At 43.4% G+C, this 25,146-nt stretch overlaps 2 non-coding genes across 2 annotated transcripts; both read left to right on the top strand.

Moving 5' to 3' along the window:
- The first annotated feature begins 18,116 nt into the window (after positions 1-18,116).
- trnan-guu (transfer RNA asparagine (anticodon GUU)) lies at positions 18,117-18,198 on the top strand. Its single transcript has one exon. It is a non-coding gene; the product is annotated as a tRNA-Asn (tRNA).
- A 6,305-nt stretch (positions 18,199-24,503) lies between these two features.
- Positions 24,504-24,577, top strand: trnan-auu (transfer RNA asparagine (anticodon AUU)). Its single transcript has one exon. It is a non-coding gene; the product is annotated as a tRNA-Asn (tRNA).
- The last annotated feature ends 569 nt before the right edge of the window (positions 24,578-25,146 follow it).

Raw genomic sequence — 25,146 nt, 5'->3', positions numbered from 1 at the left:
ACTACTTTTCTTGATCGATATTAATGACTTGGACTTGGGAGTAAAGGGTTCAATATCAAAATTTGCAGATGACACAAAACTTGGAAGGGTAGTGAACAGTGAGGTGGATAGGCTTCAAGAGGATATGGACACGTCGGTGGCATGGACAGACACGTGGCAGATGCAGTTTAAGACGGCAAAATGCGAGGTGATGCATTTCGGTGGGAAAATGAGGAGAGGCAATATAAACTGGAGGGCACAATTCTAAAAGGGTTAGAGGAACAGAGGGATCTGGGGGTATATGTGCACAAATCGTTGAAAGTGGCAGGGCAGTTTGAAAAAGCGGCTTAAAAAGCAGACTGGATCCTGGGGTTATAGAGAGGGGCGTCGAGTAGAAAAACAAGGAAGTCATGATGAACCTTTATAAACCAAATCGAATATTGTATCCAGCGCATTTTTGGAAGGATGTGAAGGCCTTGAGAGGGTGCAGAGGAGATTTACTGGAGTGATTCCAGGGATGAGGGACTTAAATTACATGGATAGACTGGAGAAGCTGGGATTGTTCTCCTTGGAACTGAGAAGGTTCAGAGGAGATTTGATAGAGATATTCAAAATCATGAAAGGCCTAGACAGAGTAGATAGAGAGAAACTGTTCCCATTGGCGGAAGGGACATGAACCAAAGGGCATACATTTAAGGTGATTGGCAAAAGGACCAAAGGTGACATGAGCAAAACTTCTTTACACAGCGAGTGGTTGGAATCGTTGATTTTTGTGCTTTGCATGTGATGAAATTTCACCATTTTAAAGACTGTACCGTAAGAGTGCGATTAAAAGTTCAGTGCTTCTGACACCAGGAATCTGCTGCAGCCGTTGTTAAATTTATCAATAACAGGCAATTGTCCCCGTTTATCACAGAAACGCCCTAACCGAATATGCGATCAAGATGAAAGTAACGCAACGAGAAGCATCTGATACAACACAAAGGCATCGGGCGATGACAAACATCCCCACCCGTTTTGCTTTTCCAACATAAAGAGTGTGACATTTATTCTCTGAACATAGAAACAGTCTGGTCTCGCTCACTACAGAAATCTCCATGTCACAGCGAATTAGCCTTTCGGGACCTTGTCTGTCAAGATGAATTGTGATTTCCGTGAAACCAATGTTCCATTCCTTTATAAGTTTCATGTGCCTGCTCTCCGATCACAAGGTTTTTGTTTAGTCCACGGGGTAAATGTTGGACTAACAGCCCTGCTCAGCCGGCAATGATCACGGTACATTTTCTTGCAGACAAAACACACATTGAAACCCTGGAACTTTGAGGCGATGAATCCTGAGGAAAAATGAAATAGGTGCTCGAATCAAACCCTCAGTTTTCTCATGAAATCACGCCCATCTCTTCAGTCACCGACAGCCCAGAGAGAGTTTCTTAGTTTCAGCTCCCACTTTGCCCAAATCGTTCTTAAAGTACCAAAAAAAAATATCCTTCAGTTAATAATAATATGAATAAAAGTTCTTATCCTTTGTGGTTTTGTTTCAGATTCCACGGCTTTTAAAGTTCATTGCGGATATTTGACGAAGTGCATCCTGATTGGAGGCTTCTGTTTGAGAAAGATCACGAAGCGATAATTGAGAGACCGAGGATGAAGGTGTTTGACGGGAGCATTGATCCTCCGTCGCCGTATCATTGAGAGTCGTTGTCGTGGGGCAATCGGTCCCGAAATGCCCAGGTTGTAAGTTTAAGCCTCACCTTCAACAGTCGAACCTTTCACTCCGAACATTTTGAACGGAGTTTACGGTTCAACTGTTATGTTCCATAACACGTGTTCCCATGTGGGCACTTGGGTTCCTCTGGCCTACCGTCTTGCAACAGCAGGTGTGAGTTTACTTGTTCATAGGGGAAGAGGGGGCTTTTAGCGGCAGCTGATATGGCAAAGGGGCCGGTACGAGATCTTTAAATCTAAAGAACCAAACACACAATTCTTCTTTTCGTTAAACGGATATTCATTGTTTGGAAGTTTCGTGTGGGGAAAATTTGGAAGGGAAATATGCTGCCTGGTGTCACTGTGTAACGAGTGAAATTATTCAGCTCACAGATGTTAATACGCTTAAAGGTAGAGAGGCCTTTTCCAGCTCCCGTGTGGGACAAGTTCAGCTTTTGGGCCACTGGGCAAAGTGTTATTTTAATTGGTGACAACGAATGACAAGACATTTGGCACAAACAAGAAGAATTGTAAACTCACGAGTTCACTGTCCATGTTTCTTACATCATGTTCAACAGGAACAAGGATTCTCCTCAACACGTTATTGAGAATTTAAAAAAAGGGATCTTCACCATGTTTCGATTTCGACGAGGAATAATTCAGAGTTCTACCATGAATCTATATAATGGAAACTGCTCGAAAGCGAGCCTGGTTAGCTCAGTCGGTAGAGCATCAGAATTTTAAAGTGGGTGGTGATCTGAGGGTCCAGGGTTGAAGCCCCTGTTCAGGCTGTAAATTTTGAAACAACTGGCAAGTTCTGTCTTTGCAGCGGAGCAACAATTGCGGGACAGACGCTGCTTGCGATGTGCTGTCAAAGCTTCTGTGGTGTTTTGTTTCCCAGGGATGGGCGATGATGCGCTGTTTGAAGCGGCATTTGCTGCTTTCCGCCAGCAACTTGTGATTCGAGAGAATGGGGCCGGACAGGCGGCCTGAATGTTGTTGCTGTCGTGGCCTCACTCAATCCGGGAGCTGGGGAACATCGAACATTGAAAAACTGAAGTGATTGTTTCCGCGGCTGCAATGCTGTTAAGAACTGTAGTTATTAACCGAGGCAGCGCTGCAGGGTCCTTTAATGATCTCTCACAAATCAACTGAATTCAGTCGCAATGTGCAGCTTTGAGAGGGGTTTCCTGCACCTTCAGGGCAAGAAACGGGAGTGAGGGAGAGACACTGTCGGTATCTGTATAGTGTTTGAGTGTGTGTGGAGCTGGACAGAGAAAGGAAAATATAGTGGTTCTGTGAGGCGTTGTACTTTATTCATCTTTAACCACAGAGTGAATTCTTGCTTTTTAATATATTTATAGATTATTGGTGGATAATTTTTTCAAAATATTTCGGCGCGGTTTTGAACCGAGGACCATTAGCGATAACCATTACACGACGGAAACTCGACTGTGGGAATTAGTAAAGCAAAAAGTCAGAAGACAGCTGCCGTCTACAAATGCTTTGAATGCGGCAAACGGGTTCGGTTCACAAGCAGGGAATTAACTTTTACAAAATAGTTTACTGTCAGTTTTGCAAAACTCATTAAACTCTGTAGAAAAGATAACTACTTGTTCTAATCGCCATGAATCAACCAGTAACTTCCTGTTTCAGACTGAAGAGAATCATAACATTTTTTTGTGTTCATTCATGGAATGTAACCCGTCAGTCTGATGCACACTCGCCAATCTCATGCTCGGGTCTATCTTGTGTTTAATTGACGAGATGTTAGTGGACATGGCCTGTAATAGGAGGGCTTTCTATGGGATATTAGAGAATCCCAGGTGGGATCGTGAGTTGTGAGCAGGATGCAAAGAGGCTTCAAGACGATTTAGAAAAGTTGAGTGAGTGGGCAAATAGATGGGAGATGCAGTATAATGTGGATAAATGTGAAGTTATCAACTTCGGAAGGGAAAACAGAAAGGCAGAGTTTTATGTAAATGGTGATAGTTTGGGAAATGTTAACGTACAAAGCGACCTGGGTGTCCTTGTACACCAGTCACTGAAAGCAAACATGGAGGTGCAGAAAGCAGTTAGGATGGCAAATGGTATGTTGGCCTTCATTGCAAGAGGATTTGACGACAGGAACAAGGATGTCTTACTGCAGTTATACAGGGCCTTGGTGAGACCACACCTGAAGTATTGTATGCAGTTTTGGTCTCTTTACCTAAGAAAGGATATACTTGGCATAGAGGGAGTGCAGCGAAAGTTCACCAGACTGATTCCTGGGATTGCAGGACTGTCGTGTGAGGACAGATTAGGTCGACTCGGCCTGTATTCACTCGAGTTATAGAACAATGAGAGGGGATCACATTGAAACATATAAAATTCTGACAGGGCTAGATAGACTGGATGCAGGGAGGATGATTTCCCTGGCTGAGGGGTCCAGAACGAGGGGTCATAGTCTCAGGATACGGTGTAGGACATTTAGGACATAGATGAAGAAAAGATTCTTCACTCAGACGGTGGTGAACCTGTGGAATTCTCGACCTCAGAAGGCTGTTGTTGCCAAGTAACTGAATATATTTAAGAAGGAGCTAGATAGACTTCTAGACACAAAGGGCATCAAGGGGTATGGGGAGAGAGCGGGATTATGGTATTGAGGTAGAGGATCAGCCATGATCATATTGAATGGAGGAGCAGGCTCGAAGGGCTGAATGGCCGACTCCTGCTCCTATTTTCTATGTTTCTATGCTTCACAGGCCGTCTTTAAAATGAAAAACCATCCCAAGGGGCTTCACAGAGGCGTGGGGATCAACAGGCACAATAGGAATAAGAAGATATCAACAGTACTGGCGAACACTTTGGTCAAAGAGTGGGTTTATGGATGGAGTAACGGGCGTACAAGTAAGCAGTGCAGATGGAACCATGAAATTACAGAGAGATATTGATAGATTAAGTCAATAGGCGAAACTGTGGCAAATGGATTTCAATGCAAGCAAGTGTGAGATCCTCCACTTTGGTGAAATGTTTGAAGCAGAGGAGGTCCAAAGAGACTTACGGGTCCATGTACATAGATCATTAAAATGTCAGTGACAGGTTAAGGAAATAATCAAAAAGCCTAATGGAATACTGCCCTTTATATATAGAGGACTAGAATTCAAGGGAATAGAAGTAATGCTGCAGCTATACAAAGGTTAGACCAAACCTGGAGTATTTTGTTCAGTTCTGGGCACCACACCTTCGGAAGGGTATATTGACCTTGGAGGGAGTGCAGTGTAGATTTACTAAAATGACACATGGACTCCAATGGTTAAATTATGAGGAGAGATTATACGAACTAGGGTTATATTCCCTGGAATTTAGAAGGTATGGGGTGATTTGATCGAAGTATTCAAGATATTAACGGGACCAGATAGGTTGGATAGAGATAAATTATTTCCGCTGGTTGAGGAGTCTAGGAATAGGGGACATAGCCTAAAAATTAGAGCCAGGACTTTCGGGAGTGAAGTTAAGAAACAAAGGTTGGTAGAAGTTTGGAACTCTCTTCCGCAAGTTGATGCTAGATCAATTATTAATTTAAAATCTGCGATTGATAAATTTTTGTTAACCAAATGGATATGGGGCTAAGGCGGGTCAAAAGAGTTAGGTAACATATGCGCCATGATCTCATTGAATGCCTGAACAGGCTCGAGGGGCTAAATGGCCGACTACTGCTCCTATCTTTCTATATTCCTATTGTCCTAAATGTTGAGGTTGAGGGGGTAAGATTGGTTTACATGAGTAGAATTTAGATCTCTGAAGGATAAAAATGGGGCTCCGGCCACAGAAGGAGATATTAGGAGGGATGACAAAAGGTTGAAGCAAGAGCTGGGTTCCATGCAAGGACTGAAAGGCGGAAAGAACTTGCCTTTATATAGCGCTTTTCAAGACCTCAGAACATTTCAAAAGAGTCAATGAAATACAGTTTAAAGTGTAGTCACCGTGTTAATGTAGGAAGCGCGGCAGCCAATTTGCACACAGCAAGGTCCCACACACTGCAATGAGATGAATGACTAGAAAATCCGATTTAGTAATAATGGTTGAGTGTTAAATATTGACCAGGGCACCGGAGAAAACTCCCCTGCACTTCTTTCGAATAGTGCAGGGGGATCGTTTACATCTACCTGAGAGGTCCGATGGGGCCCTCGGTTTAACGTGTCCATCGAAAGTCGGCACTCCCGACAGTGTAGCACTGCCACATTACTGACCCACCGACAGTGCACCACTCCTTCAGTACTGCGCTGCAATCTCAGCTGGATTATGTGCTCAAGTCTCTGGAGTGGGACATAAAATCACAACCTGCTATCTCAGAGGTGAGACTGCTACCACTGAGCCACGGCTGAATGAAAGCAGGAGAGGGAGATCGAGCGGCTGAGGAAGGGCATTCTGGAGTGTAAATATGGCTGAAGGCACGATTGTCAAAAGTAGGGCAAATATACTGCGGATGCACAGGCGGCCAGAGGGTGAATAGCAGAACGCTTGGAAGGGATTGTCGGGCTGGAGGAGGTTACAGAGATAGGGGTGGGGAGGCCCTGGTGGATTTAAGTGTAAGAAAGAATAAAAATAATCTGCAGGCTGAGGAGACTGCAATCCAATGCAGATCAGTGAGGGCTTGGGTGATTTGTGAGCTTCTCACCAATGAAAGTACAAGAGTAGGGATGGAATCCGTGCCAAGGGTATTAATATTATGGGGCCAAAGATCATGAGTTCCCAATTTTTATCTTGCGGAAATTGAGGCTAATCTATAACAGAATGTGGGTCTGACAACACAAAGACATTGGAAGGGTCAAGAGCGGTGGTGGTTTTGTCAGCGTACATTTGAAAGCTGGTCCGTATCTGCAGTCGACGTCACCAAAGGGCAGGATGTAGATGAGGAAGAGGAGGGAGCCAAGGATTGAACCTTTTAAATCACCAAAGATAAGGATAATAGGATGGGAAGAAAAGCTTCTCCTGGCTATGATGAGATAGGTGAGTGGAAGCAAGCGAGGGTAGTCCCACCAAAAGAGGCCAGTGTCCATTCAATAAGGTGGTCATGGTAGGCCGGCCAGGAACGCATTGGAGGTAGGGAGTCTGGAGAGGACAGAGGCATCGTTGAGGGTGTCAATGGCAATGGGATGAGTATGGAATGAAGGCGAGTGAGGGAATCACGGCGCCTTTGCGATGGAGGTAAAATTGGGTCATGTGCTTAGCTGGGTGTTACACGTGACCAATTTCACTGCAGCCATTCACCAATGTAGAATATCTGCAGTAAAATAGCGGAGAGAGGAATCTCATTGGGGCACGTTCAGTGTCCGTCCCCTTTTATCATCTACAGTAAATTGTCGGCTGCAATCCGGAACGTGGCCTTCAACTGTCCTCCTGTCAGACACTCAAAATTTATATTTTAACTGGGAAACTGCCGGAACAGAGTGAAACAAGTCTGCTTGTGTCATTGGATTAAGTCCACACTGCAGGGAATTCGGTAAAATTTGGAAATGAATTGGCAGAATTGCACATGTTCAATACAACTATATGAAAACTGAGAATGAAGCCGTTCATTATTGTGGGATAAGTCCTGTATGTGTACAGCCTTTAGTCTTATTCCCAAGAGAAGGCTGATTAAGATAATCTCCTAGGCTTTGAGATGTTTGTGTTATATGCACCACATAATTAATATTGGAGTCAAAGCTGCTGATGTAATGTGTTTGTTCAAGTGACTGTAACTAGCAGCAATGATCAGGGGCTTCACCTTGTGAGGGGAGACTTATGCCCTGTATAAATCAAGGCTTGTTGGAATGGATCAGCTCAGAGTGCCTGCCGGAGCTCTGGGTTTCAGGCCAACAGAAGTCAGTGCTTCTCACAGAAATGGAATACCCAGTAATCTATCAGATAGAAGACATTTACTATCCTGTTCTTGCAGCCATTGGAACTTCTGGTAAGCGATTATCTCCAGCTGTTAATGTTGTATATCGGTATCAACTCTGCTGCTGTACTTGATATTTTATTTCTACCTGCATCTTTTACACAGCCGCCTCTTCTGTCCTATCAGTTGAATGATGAAATGCCCTAAGCGAGTGCTCTTTCTGTCTTGTAGCAATTGCATTATTATTTGTAATGATCTTTTTGACAGTTGTGATGAAAGGTCTTCGGCTTGAAACATTAACTATGTTTCTGTCTCCACACATGCTGCCTGACCTGCTGAGCTACTCCAGCATTTTTTGTTTTTATTTCAGATTTCCAGCACCCGCAGTATTTTGCTTTTTTGTATCAAGCCTGGCATTGTTGCTGGAATATTATCTGTGCTGAATGTATAGGAATCAGCTATCTGGGGTAAGAGCTGGTATTAGACCATTGGGAGCGGTTAACAGTTTCATATTGTGCATCAAAAGTGTCTTGGAATATTTTTTCATTAATGTGTTTTCAGAGATTGATCATAAGATAGCTCACGGTCTCAGTGTTACAAGGAGGCAACGCAATGTCAGCTCTCCCCCAGAACATGCTTCAGTTTAACTGGGATTTCAATGTATTTATTGGTTATCACTATTATGAAATATTATTCTATTATTTTTGTGTCTGACGTTGCCTCAGATGTCTGGCTACTGAACTGAGTTTGCTGCTGACTCTTTCACATCTCATTCTCTGCTTCACTTTCGATGAATTGATTGGCTGTCACTGGACTGCATTGTGAAATGAAATGTTTTCACGTTATGTTGTATCAGTTTGCACTGTATCTGTTCGAATCTGGAGTACTTCGATTTATCTGTAGATTATAAGTCGGAGTGATAACGTTGGCCTTTTATTCTTTGAACAATGCCGCTACCTATCACTGTATTTGATAATTACAGGAGAAGAAATCTCAATTATTGTGAGATCTGTCTGGAAGAGGCAATCCATTCTGTTTATTCCATGCAATATAGAGGAAGTGAACAGCGTAGGTGAACAGGTGGAGACTTGGGTGATCTGTAGAAACATTAAACTATTCACAGAGGCTTCACCATTTTATAAATTGACACTAAAAATAGGATCGTTGGAACACGGGACTGGTGAGCAGAATGCAGGCGCAGGATGATCGGATTTCATCGGATATGAAAAGGGGCTTTGAGAAAGAGAGTACAAACAGTGCGGAGAACTAGAGAGGAGCGATAGAGAAAGCGACTGAGAAGCAAAGCGAGAGGGAGGGGAGATGGAACGCGAGGAAAGAGAGAGAGAGAGACAAGGCTGAGAGAGAGAGCGAGAGAGAGAGAGAGCGGCAGCGGTGTAAACAATTCATGGAATGAACTGCTGAAATTTCCAGTACAATTATGAGGAGGAAATGTTACTTGAAGGTGTTGTTAGAATGTTGTCATATTGTGAGAGTTTAAATGTACTCTCGCCGGCTGTGTTTGTGGCTATCAGATCCTCAGTCTGTTTAAGTGAATGTTCCTTTTACTTATTTACTGAATGAATACACAAACATAATTGAAATGTATTTAAAGAATAGAATCAGTGTTTTCTTGATCGTAATAAACTATTAGGTACTGTATTCTAAAAGTTATGTGTCAGCTTAATTCAATAAAGAACGAGGTGATTTAATCAATATATTTTGATTTAATTTTAATTGAACGTGCAAAGTAAATTTATTGCACACATTATGTACCCCACGAGCTTTTCCTTGACACCAATAACCACAGACATGAACAGGTTAATTTATTAATTGCGTTGTGCTTCTGGGGCCAATAGATTGAAATACATCCAACATTCTGCTGCAGTCTCTCCCTGTGAATCCCAGTCTCTCCGCCCACTGCACTGAATCCTCTGTCTCCACATCCGTTGCTTCAGTTGACCCACTTTAGTAAACCATCTGATCCTGATTCCCCTCCAGCTCCTCCTTTTCCTTGTCTCCCTCCCAATCTCATTCACTGGCTCGGTCTCCAGCTGCCTTTCCCATTTAGTGCCAGCCCCTGTCAGCTCTCTTCATCCAAATCAATAAACCAGCTGCACCGCCACCTGTCCCCTCACCTTCGCTCTCTTTCCCGCCCACCTGGAGCCCAAATCCAGCTTTAATACGGTGGATTCCCGCTCGGTAGGACCCCTTCTCCCGTCCCCACCGGCACTGCGCCCTCACTCAGCCCTCCCAATGGATCCAGTTCTCATTTTATTCACTTTCTGTATCGATCTCCCGATTCATTACTGCTCATTGTGTTTAAAACATCTCTCTGCTCGAAAACGCTGCCCAGGGCAATGAATCACTTTCCAACTTTTCATGCAGCAACAAAGGTGGACATTTCATCGCCGATCCTCTCAAACTGCTGCTTTGGTAGTAATTTCTCTGCATTCTTTCCTCTCTCTCAGTTAACTTGATGGCGATTGTGATCCTGTCCCGAGGAAAGTGCGGTCTCTCCAAATGTATCAGTCGCTACCTGATGGGAATGGCAGTGGCCGATCTCCTGGTCGTTGTCTCTGATGTGATATTGAGACAGATTGGTTGGAATTATTTCTCATTTTCATTCCTGAACATTACTCCCGTATGTCGTCTCATTTACTTCCTGGTTTATTCATCCACAGATGTTTCTGTCTGGCTCACAGTCGCTTTTACCTTTGATCGATTTGTGGCCATTTGTTGTGAGAAGATGAAAACAAAATATTGCGCGGAGAAAACGGCGGCTGTGGTTCTCGGAACAGTGAGTGTGCTGAGCTGTTCAGTGTGTGTCCCCTGGTACTTTCCATATGAACCTGAAAAGATCGTCGACAATGTTCCCTGGTTTTGTATCCTGAAAACGATTTTCTTTGCTTCCCCCGCATGGGCCGCATTTGACATGTTTCACCGCATTTTAACCCCTTGTGCTCCGTTCATTCTGATTTTGCTGCTCAATGTTCTGACGGTCAGGCGCATTTTAGTGTCCAGTCGAGTTCGCAGGGGACTCCGTGGCCGCAGTAATGGAGAGAATCACAAGGATCCAGAGATGGAGAACCGAAAGAAATCCATCATTTTACTCTTCAGTATATCGGGCAGTTTTATATTGTTATGGGTGGGCCGGGTTGTGTCTAACATTTATGTGCGAATTGCAGGCAGTCGATACTATTATTCCTACACTGACTCTGTTTATATCGTACAATCCACAACTGGAATGTTGCAACTTCTCAGTTCCTGCACAAACACTTGTATTTATGTCCTCACCCTGACTAAATTCAGAGAGGAACTGAAGAACATCGTAACATACCCACTCAATCTAATTGTTAAATTAGTGAAATCATAAAAAGAGCTGAAGGGTTTCAAGCACCAGAACTAAATCCCATTTCACACTCCATCCCCTACACTTCCCCAGGACGGAAAGTACATCTTATATTAGCAGCACAACGCAATGAAATGATCTTCAGTCTGGTTCTGACATATTTTGTTGATAATCTTACCAATTGAGGCAGGAATTGCTCTGCAGACATATGAATTTTTCCTCAAAAAGGCAGCACTGAAGAGCTCAGCTGGACTTCAACTAAATGGCCGACCTGCACCTGCATCAAAATGGGCAAACTGGCCAATCACAGTCACAGCCGTGGGCCTGATCAGAACGAGGTGCACTCCAGCTAAATGGAGAGACAGAAGGATCGAGGGTGAGAGAGAGAGAGAGAGAGATCGGGAAAGGAGACAGAGAAAACATACAATATATAGAGAGACAGATAGGAGCAGAGCGAACAGAAGAACAAAGGAAGAGAGAAACAAAGGGAGTTAAACAAAGAGAAAGAAAGAGAGAAACACAGAAAACGAGGGAGAGTGTGAAACGGAGAGAGACAAACCAAGGGAGAAAAAACGGAGAGAACATAGGAAAATAGAAACAGGAGTAGACAATTCAGCCCAACAAGCCTTTTCGGCCATTCAATTAGATCATGTCTTGGTTCCGTATCTCTTAATACCCTAAATTAGATCACCACTTAATCTTCTATAATCAATGGAATACAAGCGTAGTCTATTCAATGTGTTCTCATCATTTAACCATTTGAGTCCTGGCATCATTCTGGTGAATCTGGGCTGCTCTCCATCCGAAGCCAACATATTCTTCCTGAGGTGCGGTGCCCAGAACTGAAAGCAGTGCTCCAGATGCAGTCTTACCTGGGCTTTAAACAACTGTAGCATACGGGATCTTTGGATTTATAAACAGAGGCATAGAGTACAAAAACAGGAAATTAGGCTAAAACGTTATAAATTAATTGTTATGCCCAACTGGTGAATTGTTTCCAAATCTGGGCACTGGAAAGGTGTCAATGCCTTTTAGAGGTTGCAGAGATTTACTAGAATGGTGCCAGTGATGTGGGGCATCAGTTATGTGGAGAGACTTGAGAAGTTGGGGTTGTTCTCCTTAGAGCAGAGAAAAATAAGAGGAGATTTAATGGAAGTGTTCAAAATTGTGCAGGGCTTTGATAGAGTAAATAAGGAGAAACAGTTTCCAGTGGCAGAGAGGTCAGTAACCAGAGTTCACAGATTGGCGTTCGTTAGCAAAAGAACCTGAGGCGAGACGAGGTGAGTTTTTTTTTACACAGCGAGTTGTTATGATCTGAAATGTACGGCCTTAAAGATGGTGGATGCAGATTTAACAATAACTTTCAAAAGAGAATTGCATAATGCTTCAAGGAGAAAATGTTTTCAGGACATTGGGGAAAGGGCAGGGTAGCGGTTCTAATTGGATAGCTCTTTCAAAGAGCCGTAGCAGGCACAATTGGCCAAATGGCCTCCCTCTGTGCGATATCATTCCATGATTCCATAGTTCTAACTTCAACCACTTTGTATTCCAGCCTCCTTGAGGTAGAGGCTAACATTCGATTAGCATTTTTGATTATTTTTTTGTAAAATAAGAGAGAAACATAACATGGAGAGAGAGAGAGAGAGGGAGAGAGAGATCCTCTGGATCATTTACTGTCGAACTTCCAGCTATAGTATTCCCTTCAGCTGCTCTTGGAAAGTGACAGTGAGAGAGAGAAGCGAGAGAGATAACGTGAAAAAAGGGAAGGAAGCTATAGTTACAGATGCAAAGACACAGCAAGCGGCAGACTGAAGGGGGAACTGAGAGAGAGGACGAGTCAAAATAGAGAGAAAGAAAACAGCTAGAAACAGATAAAGAAGAGAAAGGTATTAAGACAGATCGATCAACAGAAAATGCGAGACAGTACTGAACAGTAGAAAGGGGCAGAGAGGCATCGACAGAAATAACAAGGTAAAGAAAGAAAAACACGTGAAAGACTAATTAAAACACAACGAGGCAGAGGGCGAGAGATATAGATAAAGAAACTGCCAGACATAGAGACAGTCAGACAGAGAAAAGTGATAGACAGGAAGAGAAAGCAAGAGAGAAACAAAAAAAGTCAGAGGCAGAGAAAAGGGAAAGCGAACAGTGAAAGAGAGAAGTGAAAGAAAGGCAGAGAGCGCGCGCACATAGGGAACAATGACAGTTATACATTAAAGAGAGACAGTAAATGAATAACACAGATTACCATTAAAAGGGACGGTGAGTGTGTGTGAGCGAGAGGGAAAAGGGAGAGAGATGGGTACACAGATGGAGAAATATACTGAGGAGCAGAGACAAAGTTCGATGGAGGGTGAGTGAGAGATGAGGGGAAATAAAGAAATGGATTAAGAAAGGGAGAGAAAATAAAACAGAGAGCAGAGAGAGGCGGGAGAAGAGACAGAGACACAGAGAGAAATCAGGTAGAGATAACAGAAGTCAAGCACACAGAAAAATGACAGAGAGAAAGAAGCAGTGATATAGTCAGAAAAAGTCAAGCAAAGAGAATTTAAATACAAAGAAAGAGGGAGAGCCTGAGCATAACAGTCAGAAACAGATACGTCGTGAAACAAAGAATAAAGTGATCAATTTTTGGGCGACATATGTACAATGCAAAGATTCCTTTTAAAAGTTGCATTGAAGTCAATGGAAATAAAAATCACTATAGATGTAGAACGGGCTGCAGATTCGCTATCTCCCGTTCTGCAGTATAGCACAAAATCAAATTACCCCCGGAGAGTACATACAGAAAGCACTGACTAATTTAAAAACTAATTATTATCAGCCTGAAGTGTGTGAGTGCTGACTGGCAGAACAGCAGCAGATGAAGCAGGCGAGACAGTTAATGTTTTTTCTGGAGTAACGTTCTCTTCGATTTAATTTTGACAATTGTAAAGTTGATGCCTGGAGACTGCACAATAAAGTCACTCAGTCTTGTGTAACTGACCCTGCCCATTACTTACTGCATGAGTTTTCCCAACTGTTCGGTACAATGTGTAAATTTCCCAGTGACCTGCTGTATTTTGTAATAAATCACAATATACTCTTACCCTTCTGCTGTGTTACTAAACTAGACAGGGTCCCGCAGCACTGCCCCCCTTTCTTTTATTGTTACAAATATTGTTATTGTTTCAGATTATATAAAATTTGATGAAAAAGATATATAAGCTGAATCAGATTTCAGAACTACATTAAGGTTTAACCTAATTTTATTCAGATTTATGAAATAAAAGTGTATTCGCATTCTCTACAGATAATGACGGATGCACCTTTCCCTCAGAGTGATCGATCTCTCCCTCTCCATAAACATTATTTCGAAGTAAATCATTTCGCTCCATTTACTCTTTACTGTAGTTAATATGTCAAGAGTTTAATTCCATCTCTGCCCTGCAGTATTCTGTGTTAAACTCTTGCCAGTGCCATTTTAAGAAAGTTTTCAATCCCGTTTAGTTTAAGCCTTTTATTTCGTGCAGTCAGAGATTTAACAGGAACATTCATTTAACCCACTCCGCGTCTCTCACCTTAACAACCAATGACTAACATGTTTGCTTCACCGAGACTTAACAGTCGGCCCCATCTTACACTTTACATCCAACGACAAGTGGGTCTACCAGCCTGCACCAAAACGAGATAAATTCACATATACATCTGATGGCCAACGGTTCATGTCTGTCCCCCTCTGAACAAAGCTGGAAAAACCACACCAGGCTCTCAGCCTGAACACCGAGACCTGCTCACTCCGTGTTTAGAGGGAATTAATTTCTCAAAACCTTATCTTAAAGTAACGTTCACTGGCTGGAAATGTCAGGTTGAGAATATTTTCCTGTTATATTAATGGCATTGGAGCGGAGGAGCAGATGGAAGGTGCTCTTCAACCGGGAGGTTTGAAAGGAGGTGAATGAGGAAGGGGTCGAATAGGGAAGGGAACGAATGGGTAAGGGAGCAACTGGGGAAGGGGTGAATGGGGAAGGGGAAAAGAGGAAGATGGAGAATGGGGAAGGGGGCGATCCAGGTACAGCTCACACGCAGGTTCAGGAATCCCACTCCTGACAGATTCACTTGTACAAACCTTGTTTAGATTCAGTGAATTGGAATTTAATTCAATCCTCATCTGCACTCCGCTCTGTCAGTTCAGGACTTTATTTAAACCGATACTTGGAGCTCTGTTTTACAGGGTACCGGCTGTTTAAGCATTTCTCAGTCCCACTATTCCCATTAACAACACTTTTTGCAGCTAAATTCTGCTTAATTCAAATTGCCCTGGAATTGGGAAATTTCTCCTGGGGACTGGGGAATTGATTTGGTTTTCGGTCAACCCTCAAATCCACAAAGTTATTTTCACTGCTGCTGCACACGATTAAAGGAAGGGACCGATCCAGTGATAATCAATACATATCAGTGATAGACACCGTTGTTGAATATGTGATCTCAACACTCATATTCGAATGACGTACCCATGTGCACTTTAACCTTTTTAAGTTCGTTGTTGAAATGGTGCGTTGAAACGGGAGCGGGCAGATAGGCCGTTGGACGGGAGTACAGTTCAAAATACAGAAATGTAAACGGGAGGAGACCAGTGAAAGGAAGTACAGACTGAATGAGAGTGAAGGTATGGAAGGATGAAAGGGCGCAGATACTCACATCTTTAAAATTCATCCTATTACAGTTTGAGAGCTGTTAGTAATTGGGGCCCACAAAAAATAATCGACAAGATCACTCCCCGTGAATCTCAGCAGTGCCCTTTGCGGTATTGATGCGGTCGGGGCAGTTTATGTGAGGTCAGTTATCTGCATTGTTGGCGCCACACCTACGGTGCAAATCCGGGTCACGGCACAGCTTGTTTTGCTCTCTGCGACACACGCTAATAGAACGCAACGAGAAATCAATATTTACTACATGAAAAAAAGAAGTTTTGTGGATGCGAAAGTCCGCCGACTCTTTTACATCCGAGCACTCTCATGTGTCTCTGCTGGATGATCCTAAATTCAGACCCGCCGCTTCTTCCAGCTTTTTCTTCCTTCCACAATCATGGTCCATTTCATTGACACTTTCCTGCGGCCTTTCCTACTCTAATATTTACTCTCACATTCTTACGCTTTTAGTTTGCTCTACAGCGACCGTTGTTCCTCGGCGGCACATGTCCCGTTCGCACCAATGTTCATTTGTGCCTTGAGACCAGTCGATACATTTCGATCTTCGTGACTGTTCCAGAGACAAGCACTAAGAAAGCAGGGCTGGCATTCGGAAGGACAGCGCATACTTTTCCGTGAAATTTCCATGGGGTATCTTGTGACACGGGGGATGTTAACTGAAGAACTGGGTTTTGTTTTCATGGTCATTGGCGCTTTTCCCCGAGCAGTTGATGTGCGGGAGAGACGAGCGGCGCGACATAGCTGTGAATGACGGCTTAAAGTTGCACATTTGGCAATCTGTGCGGTGCAGTAAGATCGGAAATGTTCCGCTTGATCTTAATAGGTCTGTGGAAATGTCCAATTGAACAGGAATGAAGAGAAATGAAAAGAGCGGCAATGGTGAAAAAGTGTCCATTACAGGAAGTTGGCCGTGAGCGAAAGGTCCTTTGAATGTCCGTCGCTGAGGGGATTTTGTTCCGAAACGACAGACTTCAAAGCGCGTGGGGAAAGTGAAGTGCGTGCTTCATCCTTGCGTCAAATTAGGTGTTTTCAGAAAAACAGCCATTGTGAATTCACAAAAATGAAAACAGAAAATGCTGGAAACACTCAGCAGGGCAGGCAGCACCTCTGGAGAAAGAACCAAAGGTAATGTTTCAGCTCTATGACCTTTTTCATCAAAAATGAATATACTGCAATGTCGGAGAAGTCGCTGAGCTTTCTGAGTTGATGGAATCAATCTTTTAATTATGTGGGTTCGAATCCCACCTCAGCCACAATTTAGACCCGCCGCTTCTTCCAGCTTTTTCTTCCTTCCACAATCATGGTCCATTTCATTGACACTTTCCTGCGGCCCTTCCTACTCTAATATTTACTCTCACATTCTTTTGGCCGCCTCACTTCTTCTTTCCGAAGAAGTGCTTTTCCGCATTGCTGACTTACATCTGCTGCACAAATCAACAAAGTCTGAATTGCCACCCAAACTGTTTCTTGCACGGAGGTGTTGGGAGTGTAAGGGGTGATCTAGGTGAAGTATCAATCAAAGTGCACAAGGTCCCCCTGGTAAACGAAGTGTCTCTTGTGGTCAGCATAAGATAAAGGATATGCCGATAATTATGAATTCCTTCTTTGCTTCAACACTCGGATTTATTATCAGGGAAAGTACATGAGCAGGACGATTTACGTCACGCTCCAGTCGTTTTGCATCGCCCCCGACACATAGAATAGAATCATCGAAAGGTTACAGCACGGAAGAGGCCATTCGGTACAGTAAGATCAATCCAGATCGACCCCCGCCCTTTCCCAGTAGCCCTGTATTTTTTTTCGTTTCAGATACTTACCCAGTTCCCGTTTGAAGGCCATGATTGAATCTGCCTCCATCGCCCCCTCGGGCGGTGCATTCCAGATCCTAATCACTCGCTGTGTAAAAAAGTTTTTCCTCATGTCATCTTTGGTTCTTTTGCCAAACACTTTAAATCTTTGTCCTCTGGTCCTCGACCCTTCCACCAATGGCAACAGTTTCTCTGTATCTACTCTGTCTGGACCCTTCATGATTTTGAATATCTCTATCAAATCTCCTCACAACCGTCTTTGTTCCAAGGAGAATAACCCCAGCTTCTCCAGTCTACCCATGTAACGAAAACCCCTCATCCCTGGAATCTTTACAGTAAATCGCTTCTGTGGGTGATTCGGAATTATCATCGCCGAATCCCCCACCATTAACACCCTGGAGGTCACCATTGACCGGAAACTTAACTGGACCAGCCACATAAATACTATGGCTGCAAGAGCAGGTCAGAGGCTGGATATTCTGCGCCGAGTGACTCACCTTCTGACTCCCCAAAGCCGTTCCACCATCTACAAGGCTCACGTCAGGAGTCTGATGGAATATTCATGTGATGGTCATCGAACTGAAACGCTATTTCTGTATCGAAAGTTTCTGCCTGACCTGCTGAGGATATCCACATTTATTGTTATTTTTTATTTCAGATTGGCAACATCGCCAGTATTTTCACTTTGAATAAAAGGGCTTTCATAGGTGCTTGCATTTGACGAGGTGGCGGAGAGGTTAAGGCGATGGACTGTTAATCTATTGTGCGCTGCACGCGTGGGTTCGAATCCCATCCTCGTCGTTATTTTGTTTCTCTCATTCAGTCGAAACGGCAGACGGAGGTTTTTGCATTGTTTACTGAAATCAGCAACAGTTCCAAACACGAAGGTTTTGAGATTGTAAGCTCGCGAAGTATCAAAGTGTACTGTGGTGTCATTGTAAAAGGAGTAAATCTTATGGCCAACGTAAGAGTACCATAATTTTAATTTATGTCCGGATCATTCCGTCTCTGTCTGTTACAAAGGAATATGCTGTCAGTCCCGGATCTTTCCTTGTTTCTGTCTGTTTAAAAGTGATGTGATGAAAGTCCCGGATCATTCCGTGTCTGTGTCTGTTTAAAAGGGATGTCATAGAGTCATAGAGTCATACAGCACGGATAGAGGCCCTTCGGCCCATCGTGTCCGCGCCGGCCATCAGCCCTGTCTACTCTCATCCCATATTCCAGCATTTGGTCCGTAGCCTTGTATGCTATGGCATTTCAAGTGCTCATCCAAATGCTTCTTGAATGTTGTGAGGGTTCCTGCCTCCACAACCCTTTCAGGCAGTGAGTTCCAGACTCCAACCACCCTCTGGGTGAAAAAGTTCTTTCTCAAATCCCCTCTAAACCTCCCGCCTTTTACCTTGAATCTATGTCCCCTTGTTAAAGAACCCTCAACGAAGGGAAAAAGCTCCTTAGTATCCATCCTATCTGTGCCCCTCATAATTTTATACACCTCAATCATGTCCCCCCTCAGCCTCCTCTGCTCCAAGGAAAACAAACCCAATCTTCCCAGTCTCTCTTCATAGCTGAAGCGCTCCAGCCCTGATAACATCCTGGTGAATCTCCTCTGCACCCTCTCCAAAGCGATCACATCCTTCCTGTAGTGTGGCGACCAGAACTGCATACAGTACTCCAGCTGTGGCCTAACCAGTGTTTTATACAGCTCCATCATAACCTCCTTGCTCTTATATTCTATGCCTCGGCTAATAAAGGCAAGTATCCCATATGCCTTCTTTACCACCTTATCTACCTGTTACGCCGCCTTCAGGGATCTGTGAACTTGCACACCAAGATCCCTCTGTCCCTCTGTCTTGCCGAGGGTCCTCCCATTCATTGTGTATTCCCTTGCCTTATTAGTCCCTCCAAAGTGCATCACCTCGCACTTTTCCGGGTTAAATTCCATTTGCCACTGTTCCGCCCATCTGACCAACCCATCTATATCGTCCTGCAGACTGAGGCTATCCTCCTCGCTATTTACCACCCTACCAATTTTTGTATCATCAGCGAAATTACTGATCATACCTTTTACATTCATATCCAAGTCATTAATGTAGACCACAAACAGCAAGGGACCCAGCACCGATCACTGTGGTACCCCACTGGCCACAGGCTTCCAGTCACAAAAACAACCTTCGACCATCACCCTCTGCCTTCTGCCAAGAAGCCAGTTTTGTATCCAAAGTGCCAAGGCACCCTGGATTCCATGGGCTCGTACCTTCTTGACCAGTCTCCTGTGGGGGACTTTATCGAAGGCCTTACTGAAATCCATGTATACCACATCCACTGCGTTACCCTCATCCACACGCCTAGTCACCCCATCAAAAAATTCAATCAAATTAGTCAGACATGATCTTTCCTTGACAAAGCCATGCGCTGTGTGCCACTTTTCTGGCAGAAAAGGATGTGCTGTAAGTCCCGGATTATTCCGTTTCTGTGTCTGTTTAAAAGGGATGTGCTGTAAGTCCCGGATCATTCCGTGTCTGTGTCTGTTTAAAAGGGATGTGCTGTATGCCCCGGATCATTCCGTGTTTGTGTCTGTTTAAATGTGATGTGATGTAAGTCTCGGATCATTCCGTGTCTCTGTCTGTTTAAAAGGGATGTGATGTTAGTCCCGGATCCCGGCGACACGATGCAAAAATAATAAGCAGCGAGTAGTTGTGGTCTGGAATGCACTGCCTGAAAGGGTGGTGGAAGAAAATTCAATCGTCGCTTTCAAAAGTTAATTGGATAAGTAGAGGAAGGGAAAAAGTGCATGGCTACGGGGAAAGAGCGAGGGAATGGGACAAAATTAATTGCTCTTACAAAGAGCGGCTACAGGCTCGATAGGCTGAAAGGCCTCTGTCTATGCTCTAACGATTCTATGATTCTGTGATTTGAGTAACTTGATCGAAATTTTTGAGCAGGTAACAAGGAGGAACGATGAGGGTAACGCATTTGATGTAGCGTACATGGATTTAAGGAAGGCTTTTGACAAGGTCCCACATGGCAGACTGATCAGAAAAGTAAAAGCGCATGGGATCCAAGGGAAAGTGACTAGTTGGATCCAAAATTGGCTCAGTGGCGGGAAACAAAGCGTAATGGTTGATGGCTGTTTCCAGTGGGGTCCCGCAAGGCTCAGTCCGAGGTTCTTTGCTTTTTGCGATATATTGTAATGACTTGGATTTGTATTTGGAAGGCTTGAGCATGAAGTTTGCAGATAATTCAAAAATTGGCCGTGTGGTTCATAGTGAGGACGAAAGCTGTAGACTGCAGGAAGATATAAATGGACTAGTCAGGTGGGCAGAAATGTGGCAAATCGAATTCAATCCAGAGAAGTGTGAGCTAATGCATTTGAGGTGGTGGGAGGGGAGGCAAACAAGGCAAGGGAGTACACAATAATTGGGAGGATACTGAGAGGTGTAGAGGACCGAAAGGGCCTTGGAGTGCATGTCCACAGATCCTTGAAGGTGGTAGGACAGGTCGATAAGTTGGTTAAGAAAGCATACGGGATACTTTATTTTATTAGTCTAGGCATAGAATATAAGACCAGGGAAGTTGTACTAGAACTGCATAAAGCATTGCTTAGGCGACAGCTTAAGTACTGCATACAGTCCTGGTCACCATATTACAGGAAATATGTGATCGCACTAGAAAAGGTACAGAGGAGACTTGCGTGCACATTGCCAGCGCTGTAGAATTTTAGCTATGGGAAAAGATTGAATGGGCTGGGGTTGTTTCCTTTGGATCAAAGGAGGCTGAGGGTAAATTTAGTTGAGGTATATAAAATTATAAAGGGACGAGATGGAGTGGATAGGGATGACCCATTTCCCTTAGCAGAAGGGTCAGCGCCAGCTCGTGAATACTGAGCCATCCATCAGAAGCAGCATTCACCGTCAGGACCGATATCGCGCTCCCTTTGCCGGACTGCAGGAAATCCAATGCTGAAAATACAAAGCAGGACGGACAGTATCTGGAAAATAGTTAAACTTTCAGTGTTCAGACTTTGGTGAGAGATGTGAACAGGACTTTGGGTAAATGTAAACTGGGTGTGTATTAGGAGTGTGCTGTTGTTTTATAAAGTGTGGGAGTGTAGATATGAGTATGATGTTCACATATGAACTGTGGATGGTTATATATGGGTGTGATGTTTACATCTGAACTGTGGGTGTAATTATGTATGAGCCTGATGTTTATATATGAACTGTGGGTGTGTATATATGAGTGTGATGTTTATATATGAACTGTTGGTGTGTATAAATGAGTGTGATGTTTATGTATGAACTGTGGGTGTGTATATATGAGTGTGATGTTAATATATGAACTGTGGGTGTGTATATATGAGTGTAATGTTTATATATGAACTGTGGGTGTGTATATATGAGTGTGATGTTTATATATGAACTGTGGGTGTGTATAAATGAGTGTGATGTTTATATATGAACTGTGGGTGTGTATATTTGAGTGCGATGTTTATATATGAACTGTTGGTGTGTATATATGAGTGTGATGTTTATATATGAACTGTGGGTGTGTATATTTGAGTGCGATGTTTATATGTGAAGAGCGGAATGAACGGGAGGGGCAATGCCTCCCCGTGATTTATCTTCTTCGAAGTCAACGACACAAAGTTCAATTGGACGTGGAGCGGAACTAGCTCAGTTGGGCGAGCGTTAGACTGAAGATCTGAAGGTTCCGCGTTTCGGCAGTTTTTGGTTATTTAGTTTTTTCTTCTGTGGGTCGATTCTCGCATTTATTTACAGTGAAATTTTATTCCCGCCACTGAAGGATTGGGGATTGAATAGAGAGGCATCAAGGATGGGAAATATTTATATCGTTTGTATTTTGCTTTTATTTCTCTGTTTCCTTCTGCCTTTTTCTCTTGTTTTTTTCTCTCTCGGTGCCGGGTGACTATTTGATTTCATACATCTGTTCTAAACTGATGCCTTTTCCACATTTTGGGGCGGTCAGACCCGCTCTGTCTGTCTGTTGCTGCTGAGGATCATTAATGGGAACAGGCCGCGAGTTAAACGTTTATCTCCAAACCGGAGAAAAACAAACAAAAAACACGTGTCTTCCGGCCCCGGTGCAAAGTTACAATGAATGTTTTTCAAAAAACCGTCTCCGTGAATTTGTCTGTGAATTTTTTTGTAAAGCTTCTATTTTAAAAGTTTCAAAAACCCAAAATAAACCACAAGAATCGACCCATGATCATAGCATGACAACACATTCTAATCAAATGAGTTAACCGGCCGGACCAACCATCGAGTCGACTCTTTAATTAATTCTTGTACTTGTATGTTTGTTGGTAGCGGTTTCTGTACATGGACCCCGAAATCTCTCTGTTCCTCCACAGTTCCTGGTTTTTCACCATTTAGAAAATAGTCTGATTTATCTTTCTTAGATTTAAAGAGGATGACCTCGCTTTCCTGCACATTGAACTCTATTTGCCGCAGTTTTGCCCACTCACTTAATCGACCAATTCCCACTTTTCGACTTCCATGTTTCTATCTGTATTACTGATTGCGTCACCAGAAGGCTGCGTGTTCAAATCACGGGTTAACCGTTGCTTTTCGAGCTGATAGGATTCTGGATCGTTTCGGAATGAATGTTTTATCTGCTTTTTCTCAATAAACAGAACCTTGCTCTAAAGTCTGCGTCCCTAGTTCCCAAATATCAGGGAGGCGTCTCATTCTGCCCTCGACTTTTGATCTTGAATTGCGAATGAAAGCTTTGCAAAGAGAGATAAGAATCCCCAAATCGCTCCAACTGAATCTCAAACGCTTTGGGAAGAAGTTCACTGAAAACATTCAGGAATTTAAAGGCAACTCAGTGACCTGCACTGTCTTTGAATGAGTTTTGTTCGCCTTTGCATTTGACGGTGAAATCGCTCTCAGTTTTCGTCTCAATGAACCAGAGTTTGACCGCCTTGTATCTGTCAGCGTGGTACTGGCGAGATTGGGTTCAGCACGGATCGTTTTCAACTTTTGAAATCTGATTTTTTTTAGCTGGTTGAAATAATGGTCCAATAGCAAATCTTTACTGTCTGTATGGAGGAATTGGTTAGCGCGTTCGGCTATCAACTGAAAGGTATGGGGGTTCGAACTCAACTCAGGGGCTTTAAGACAACTTTTACCATAAGATTCATTGTCTTGCTTTTTCTGGTTTCGAATTTGTGTTTTGGCTGCAAATGAAATGCACGGTTTATTTGCCCAGCTGAGCACGGCCGATATTCCACCAACTAACCTGTGATTGGCTTCACGGAAATCAGAATTCTTCGTGACAGACAAGGTCCGAAGGTTGCAGGAGAGCCGCTTCACTCTGACATGGATATTTCTGCAGTGAGTGACACGAGACTGTTTCAACAATGAATGTTCCGCTCTTTATTTTGGAAACGTAACATTTTGTTCAAATTCCGAAGGGTTTCAGTTCATTACTTTTCAAAACTGTGGTAGATGGAATTCAATGTGGGAAAGTGTGAGGCCAGACACTTTGGACCTAAGAAAGGTCGATCAGAGTTTTTATTATAAATGGTGAGAAGCTGGGAACTTTAAATGAGCAGAAATATTTGGGGGCCCAAATCACGAAAATGTATTTCACGGGTACAAAAAACTTGAAAAGGCTAATGGAACACAAAGGGGTGAAAGTTATGATGCAGCTGTACAGAGTTCTGAATAGAACTCATTTAGTGTACTCTGTTCCGTTCTGGGCACTGCACCTTACGAAGGATATATTGGCCTTAAAATGGGTGCAACGCAGATTCAGCATTAATAAACTGTAAACAATTTTACAACACCAAGTTATAGTCCAGCAATTTTATTTTAAATTCACAAGCTTTCGGAGGCTTCCTCCTTCCTCACGTGAACGTAGTTGTCACCTGAGGAAGGAGGAAGCCTCCGAAAGCTTGTGAATTTAAAATAAAATTGCTGGACTATAACTTGGTGTTGTAAAATTGTTTACAATTGTCAACCCCAGTCCATCACCGGCATCTCCACATCATAAATAAACTGATAGTTGAGAGATGTTGTCTTGGTCGCTGCAACCTGAATTTTTAGCTCGTTAAATCAGTTGTGCAATCATGCATCCGTGTGGTCTCTGTAGCGCAATCGGTTTGCGCATTCAGCTATTAACCGAAAGGTTGGTGGTTTGAGCCCACCCAGGGACGATAGAGGAAAGTTTTACTTTTAGATTCATGGTCTCGCGTGTCCTGGTTTCGAATGTGTGTTTTGGCAGCAAAAAAAATGCACAGCTGAGAACGGCCGATCTTCCACCATTTAATCTGTGATTGGATTCACGGAAATCAGAATTCTTCTTGATAGACAAGGTCTGAAGGTTGCAGGAGAGCCGCTTCACTCTGACATGGATATTTCTGCAGTGAGCGACACCAGACTGTTTCCACAATGAATGTCACTCCCTTTATTTTGGAAACGCTAAATTGTATTCACATTCCGAAGGTTTTCAGTTATTTTTGTAAGAGATCTTCAAAGGATCCTGCAGCGCTGCCTCGGATAATAACAACAGTTCCAAGCCGTATTTCAGTCGCGGCAACAAATCCTCACATCCATTTATCTGCACACTTAAATCCAAGTATCTGCACCCTTAAACCGGAGTATCTGCACACTTACACCGGAGTATCTGCAGCTTTACACCGGAGCATCTGCACCCTTACACCGGGGTATCTGCACACTTACACCGGAGTATCTGCAGCTTTACACCGGAGCATCTGCACCCTTA

This window comes from Heptranchias perlo, chromosome 20 (genome assembly GCF_035084215.1).
Source record: "Heptranchias perlo isolate sHepPer1 chromosome 20, sHepPer1.hap1, whole genome shotgun sequence".
Taxonomy (NCBI): Eukaryota; Metazoa; Chordata; class Chondrichthyes; order Hexanchiformes; family Hexanchidae; genus Heptranchias; species Heptranchias perlo.
Note: the sequence above shows the minus strand (reverse complement) of the source record. Positions and strands in the feature narration are given on the sequence as shown.